Genomic DNA, 6,000 nt, shown 5'->3' with positions numbered 1-6,000 from the left:
CAAACAAGCATGTGGTCGTGGTCACTGCAGCTGGAGGAAGGTGGTAGAACCCTTTGTGGTTCGACTCCGGCGGCACCACCGCCACACCTATTTATGCCTTATAACTGCAGTGTTAAGCACTGCTGTGTTCTGGTTTGAAGGGTGTGGTAAGGGAGACATATTTCTTCCGAGGCGTTGTGTGGGTAGCGGCGCATGTGTGGCCGACCTCAGGTAGGAATATCTAATCCTATCTAGGGTTGATTACAGGTGTCCATGGGCGGCAGTAGCCACTTACTATCAGGTGGCCTGCATGCTCGTCTGCTACTCCTATATTATAAGATAAACAGCCCATACTCTTATATTATAGCCAACTCCATATAGAATGGTCGATTACATGAAGATGTCTTGCCACTCCTGAGGACCAAGATTATCGCTTCTTATGTTAGGTAACATCGACAACTTTCGATTGAAATACAAGAATTGCTTCATGCTATTGCCGGTCGGACTGCTTTTTCATACGACATGCTTCATACGGTATGCTGTTTCTACCTTTTATCATTATATGTTTACATATTACATGATTTACATCGTAAGTGATCGTATTGTTCAGGGAAATTGTTTTCTGTCAAAGCAAGACATTACGTCACGTAATTTATAGACGTCAGTCGTCATTAGGATCCTGTTACATACGACACTAAACAAATAGGCGCACACTTAATAATCATTAAACCTGCTCTTAAAGTCATATACGGCGACACTCTCGTAATTCAACATAGATCTTTATGCATAACGTTGTACAGCTTTAAGTCCTGTGAGCGAATTTGCAAAATTTGATACGGTAAAATAGGTGTCTGGAGGGCGTAAGGGTATTACGCTGGCTTATGGCACTGTATTAATTTTGAACCGTAGTAACTTTGGCGGTGACAGAACTAAGACACCGACACATAATTCACTTTGTAACGCAAATGAAACTAGCGTTTAATTTACTGTTATAATTTAGTGAATTCCTTTACAGTCTATGCCTTGTACGCCGTAGTAATTGTGGCCACAGCTTGCGGGTTTTTGGGTAGGATTTATCGGTACTACGTTACGTATATCATACATAAATAATAATTGTTGCTCCAAAGTTTCAGACTGTTACAACAAGTTAACAACTTCTGTTGAACTCACTAAATATAGTACACTAGTCAAACTTCCTTATTTATACTGTTATTGCTTCAAAATACAATATACTCAAAGTTATCAAATCAATTTGTTTGCTTAGATTTTTCCATTTCCACGAAGCTCTTCCAAGTTCCCGAATTTTTATTATCATACAACTAGATATGTGCAACAGCACGTGAAATTGGTATAAAGGAGAGGAGAAAATCACGAGAAGCGTAGGAGTACCGCGGCCGACTCGGTTCGCGAACTACATTACACTTTACATAAAAAAACATTGTGTTGAACGACAACGGGGCATCAAGTTTCCCAGCGAAGACATAAGCGAAATTGAATTACACGTATTGAAAAAGAAATGTGTAGCTCCTTAGTAGGCGTGGTTTGGTGGAAGACTCCTCCTACCCAGAGCCGCGCATGGATCGCGGCGTCGTCGCCCGCGAGTCGCTCGGTCGCAGCGCGGGTCGCCGACATAAAGTCAGTGCGAAGCGAGCCGCGCGACGGGTCTGTGTCACCCCATAACGCAACTTTACAACTCGACGCGAGCTTACTTCTCGTTTGCCTTATTTCAAACGCGAATATACTCAAACTTTGCAGTGTTTGACTTGGACTGAACTTAACATAACTTACTTTGATGAACTCTGAAAGTGGGGGGCGATGGGCGCAATCAAATATTTTATTAATTAACCCCGGGTGGTTTTAAGTGAAAAACTCAGTCGATGTGCGTGAAGAGGATAAATTGAACAGCGAAAATTTTGCAAACATCATGTAAATAGTTATGGATGTCCACAATTACTATCTCATTAACGGTATGTGGTTTGGAACTTTATAATGATTAACAAAGTTGTAAATTAGATATAGCAGCAAACGCAATTTAATTTAAACGTATTCTACAAACTTTAAACAACTTTACGCGAGCTATGATATTCTAATGATAATGTTACATTAATGATTATTTTATATTTTACCAAGCAAATCATTATATTATGAATTTAATAAATTCAATAAAGTATCGTATTAAAAAATTACATACAAAAGAGACAAAATTTATTTTATTTGTATTTAATAACGCTTTATTATTTTTGAGGCTATTTATTAAAGTATATGCCAATTTAAAAGTTTTTAAGTTCATTATCTTGCAAAAATAAATATTCGTCAAAATTTCGTATGGAATAACTATGTATTTAAATGCACTTATTAAAATTTAGATAATTTTATTTTCCGAACTTTCATAATTATCATGTCTATTATGTTTATTAACGAAATTACTTCAACATCAGTTTGAAATTTGAAGGTTGTAACCGAGCCTCATTAACGAAACTTTGCAGTCATATTAATTACTCGACTTTTAATAGCTTACAAATTATGTTAATCAATCATAATAATTATCGACATTTCATCTCGGTTTGCATCTTGATTGAAATTAATTTGGTTTCTAAACTTTGTAAGCCAAACATCCAAATATTATTAGTTAGACTCCGCTTTTTGCGACGGCAACTTTACGATCAATCTGAAGTTTGTAGTTTGCAAAAAGCATATATCTTGTGGACCAGCGTGGTAGAGTATGTTTTAAAACACAATTTGTGACTAGGGACCACACCGGTGTTGGGATACATGAAGTTGAAGGCATGATACATCAGGCATGATCAATAAAAAAATAAAAAATACTTTTTTTTCTAATCACCTTTACAATGATAGAAACATTACGGTTCAACTCGTGGAGTACCATTGTCACGTCTATTTCTAGAAGGATTTGCTTCAGTGAAAGGGTTTGAATTCCGGCTGACTTACATATGATGCAAACATAGTCCTCAAAAGCGGCTGCAAATCTTTACTCGGCTTCAGGTACACCCCTGTTCTTTATGGAGTTGGTGACCAATAACCTAGGGCGGTAGTGATCATTCGCCATCAGGTGAACGTGTATGCACGTTTGGTACTTCAATCTTATTAATAGTACGTTTAAATATTAAGCATCTCTAATAGATAATTATAATATTTTATGCACAATTAATCATTATTTTTGCACATGTTTTTTTTGGAATTACACACTGGCCTAATAATAACAGAATAAGTACATTACAACGTAATAACATATCACATAACGGTATTTATAAATAAAAAAACATATTTTACATTTTACTACTCTTTTTCTATTAATAATACCATTCTAATTGTAATATTAATTTAATAGATGTCTAGTATTTTGTTGTTTGTTTATTTTGGCAGTTTCTTTTCACGAATATTACAACATTTCTGTTTGGGATCAATATTTACATAGGATGAACCCTTTTTTGTGCTTTAAATCAAAAAAAGACTCGACGTAACTGTTGGATATAATAGAATTTATTTTTCATAATCTATATACGTAACCAACATTGTTTGTACGGAAAATAATATAGTAACGATACGTTATATCAAATATTGAACGTGGAGATATTTATTTATTTAAAATTTATTGCATCACCTCTAAAAAGAAATTTACAAAAGGGCAAACATAATCCCTGATGGCATTCTATACCAGTCAACCCTGGGTGAATGTAGAGAATTGTGGATATTGTACAATGAAAAACAGTTTAGAATGCGGATTAGTTAAAGTTACTAAATTTATACGCAGGTAGTTTCGTGTCGCTTATATTCTCTTTCGACTAGTTTACGTACTTTTGTACGTATACTGTCATGAATTACAATTTGATTTTTACACAGAAAAGTGCGGAAACTTACCAATAAAGTATTCTATCAACCAACGTAATTACATAAAGTGGGGTTACAGTTCTAATTTATTAATAAAACAGATTTTAAAATTAGATCCCAAATAAGAATTCGGTGATAAAATTGTTTTTTAACCCTATACTTGGCAGACAATTTTTCCCTTAGAAAATTGGGTTATAAGGATATTAGGAAAAATTAAATAAAAAATCTCTGAATTTCAGTTTTCAGGATATAGTATGTGTCTTTTAGTGCACATTGCCAGGTTCACAAGCAAAACAAAATGTGTCTTTAGATGCACACCGCCAAGTACTAAACTAAGAAATAATTAAAAAACATAAAAAATATTGGGTAAAATTATAATAATTTTCATGATACAATAACAATAATATTTCACTTGGCGTTAAAGCAACTCAAACAGTATTAGAAACATTTGATACACTAACATTCTATAAAATATAAGGTTCTATTGTTACAAATATTCATAGTAGAGGTCACAAAATACATACGGGCGCACGTATGCTTCTCGTCCACAATTGTTATAAAAATCGAACTCACACACGGAGTGTTCCGTTCCACCCTTTTTTTCTCTATTAGTATTACAGCAACTATAAAAGTACCTACATGCATGACGAAAATTTAAAGTACCTTTTACGTTTTAAAAGAAGGGAAAAAATGTGAAAAGGAAGGGAAAAGTGATTTGTTGGGAACCCGTCTTTATTTAAAACTTTTTTTTATTTTTCGCTATCATACCCATAGTTATATACGCTCAGTAAAAAATCAAGTATTTATAACGCCTCCGTAAGTATCTAACTATCTATATCTATAGCTCTGTAACACACGGACAGACAGACCGACGGCAAGGCGGACATATAATATTACCTTTTAAGTACGGAACTCCAACAACCTGTAAAGACAAAAATATCCTTAACTAAACTCGTTGTAACATAAATATCTGTTTTAACCAAGCTAAGGTTTTATGTTTTCTGCTCATATTCTGCTGGACTTAACTACAAATAGAATCAAAAGAGTTTGTGAAGTGAGATTCTTAATGTCAAGACTTATCATCTGTTACCAACTACCGTAACGGCAAACAAGTTCAAGTTACAAATTCCGAGGAAAATTCTTTTCCATTCGACTTGTTTTGCGAACTCTAAAAAGGAAAAGACTCATTCACTGATTAAGTCAGTTATTAATTACGAGGAAATGTAAAGAACCTAACTGAGAAGCTTTGCTTAACAGGAAGCGCCTTTGCCAGCGAAATTTCACGATGAAAAATGTTTCCTATCAAAATGTTCTTTGTTGTACTGGAAGATGTAATTTAAGTATTGTAAACGGATACTGTCTATGCAAGTGATCAGAAGTAGACTATTGATTCACTTGAAATTACTAGCTAACTTCAAGTGGTCTATGGATAAGCAGAATATGAAGCTGGATGTTAGATGCATTCTACCTTATAATTATTTTAACTATCAGTTACAGCAACGCACTGCAACTAAGAATATAATTAACTGTACAGACAAAAGTATATGCGGTTAATATACATTTTTACACGGTCAATAAACAAGTGCAAAAAGCATGCAAAAGCATTAAACATTAGTTGGCACTTGTTTAAAATTAGTTATATGTATTTTTAATAATGAAAAAAATATCCAACCTCAATTTATTATTGAATCAGACGGTTGAGAAGCACCTCTTTAAGAAATATCAAAGGTTTAGCTCATTGTCTACCAAACTGACTTACTGTACTTTGGTAGAATATGTAATTGCACTAAATAATAACTTTAATAAGTCCTGAATTATAGGATAACAATGATTGGCCTAACCATCAACCAGTCAGTTCATTAAATGTTGTATTAGATACTACAACTAATTATCATTCAGGAAGCTAATTGGACTCTACCATTTAATATAGAGGCTAGGTCATTAATTTACTGCAATTTAATGAAAGTAACCTATATCTTATAAATAAATATGTTGAAATTAATAATATTGCAATGAACAAAGTGGTCTATTGTTACGTAAAAATGTTTTATGACTATTTTCGATAATAAATCCCAGAAACCCTATTTATCAGACATACTCGTAACATCAAAATGATTTCCCCTATAAATCTTGTATAAAATAATGACCTAATTCGCTTTATAAATGCATGGT

At 33.8% G+C, this 6,000-nt stretch overlaps 1 protein-coding gene across 2 annotated transcripts in view; it reads left to right on the top strand.

Moving 5' to 3' along the window:
• Positions 1 to 1,606: 1,606 nt before the first annotated feature.
• The window catches only part of DIP-beta (Dpr-interacting protein beta), a 98,877-nt gene continuing 94,483 nt past the window's right edge, over positions 1,607 to 6,000 (top strand). For both annotated transcript variants that reach the window (XM_073088438.1, XM_073088446.1), the window contains exon 1: positions 1,607 to 1,946. The gene's annotated coding sequence lies outside the window, so the exon portion shown is untranslated. The remainder of the gene's footprint in view (positions 1,947 to 6,000) is intronic.

Source organism: Epargyreus clarus, unplaced genomic scaffold (genome assembly GCF_041222505.1).
Source record: "Epargyreus clarus isolate Ecla_fem2 unplaced genomic scaffold, WU_Ecla_fem_2.2 ptg000003l, whole genome shotgun sequence".
NCBI lineage: Eukaryota > Metazoa > Arthropoda > Insecta > Lepidoptera > Hesperiidae > Epargyreus > Epargyreus clarus.
The sequence above is the reverse complement of the archived record's forward strand: the minus strand, read 5'-3'. Positions and strand labels throughout refer to the sequence as shown.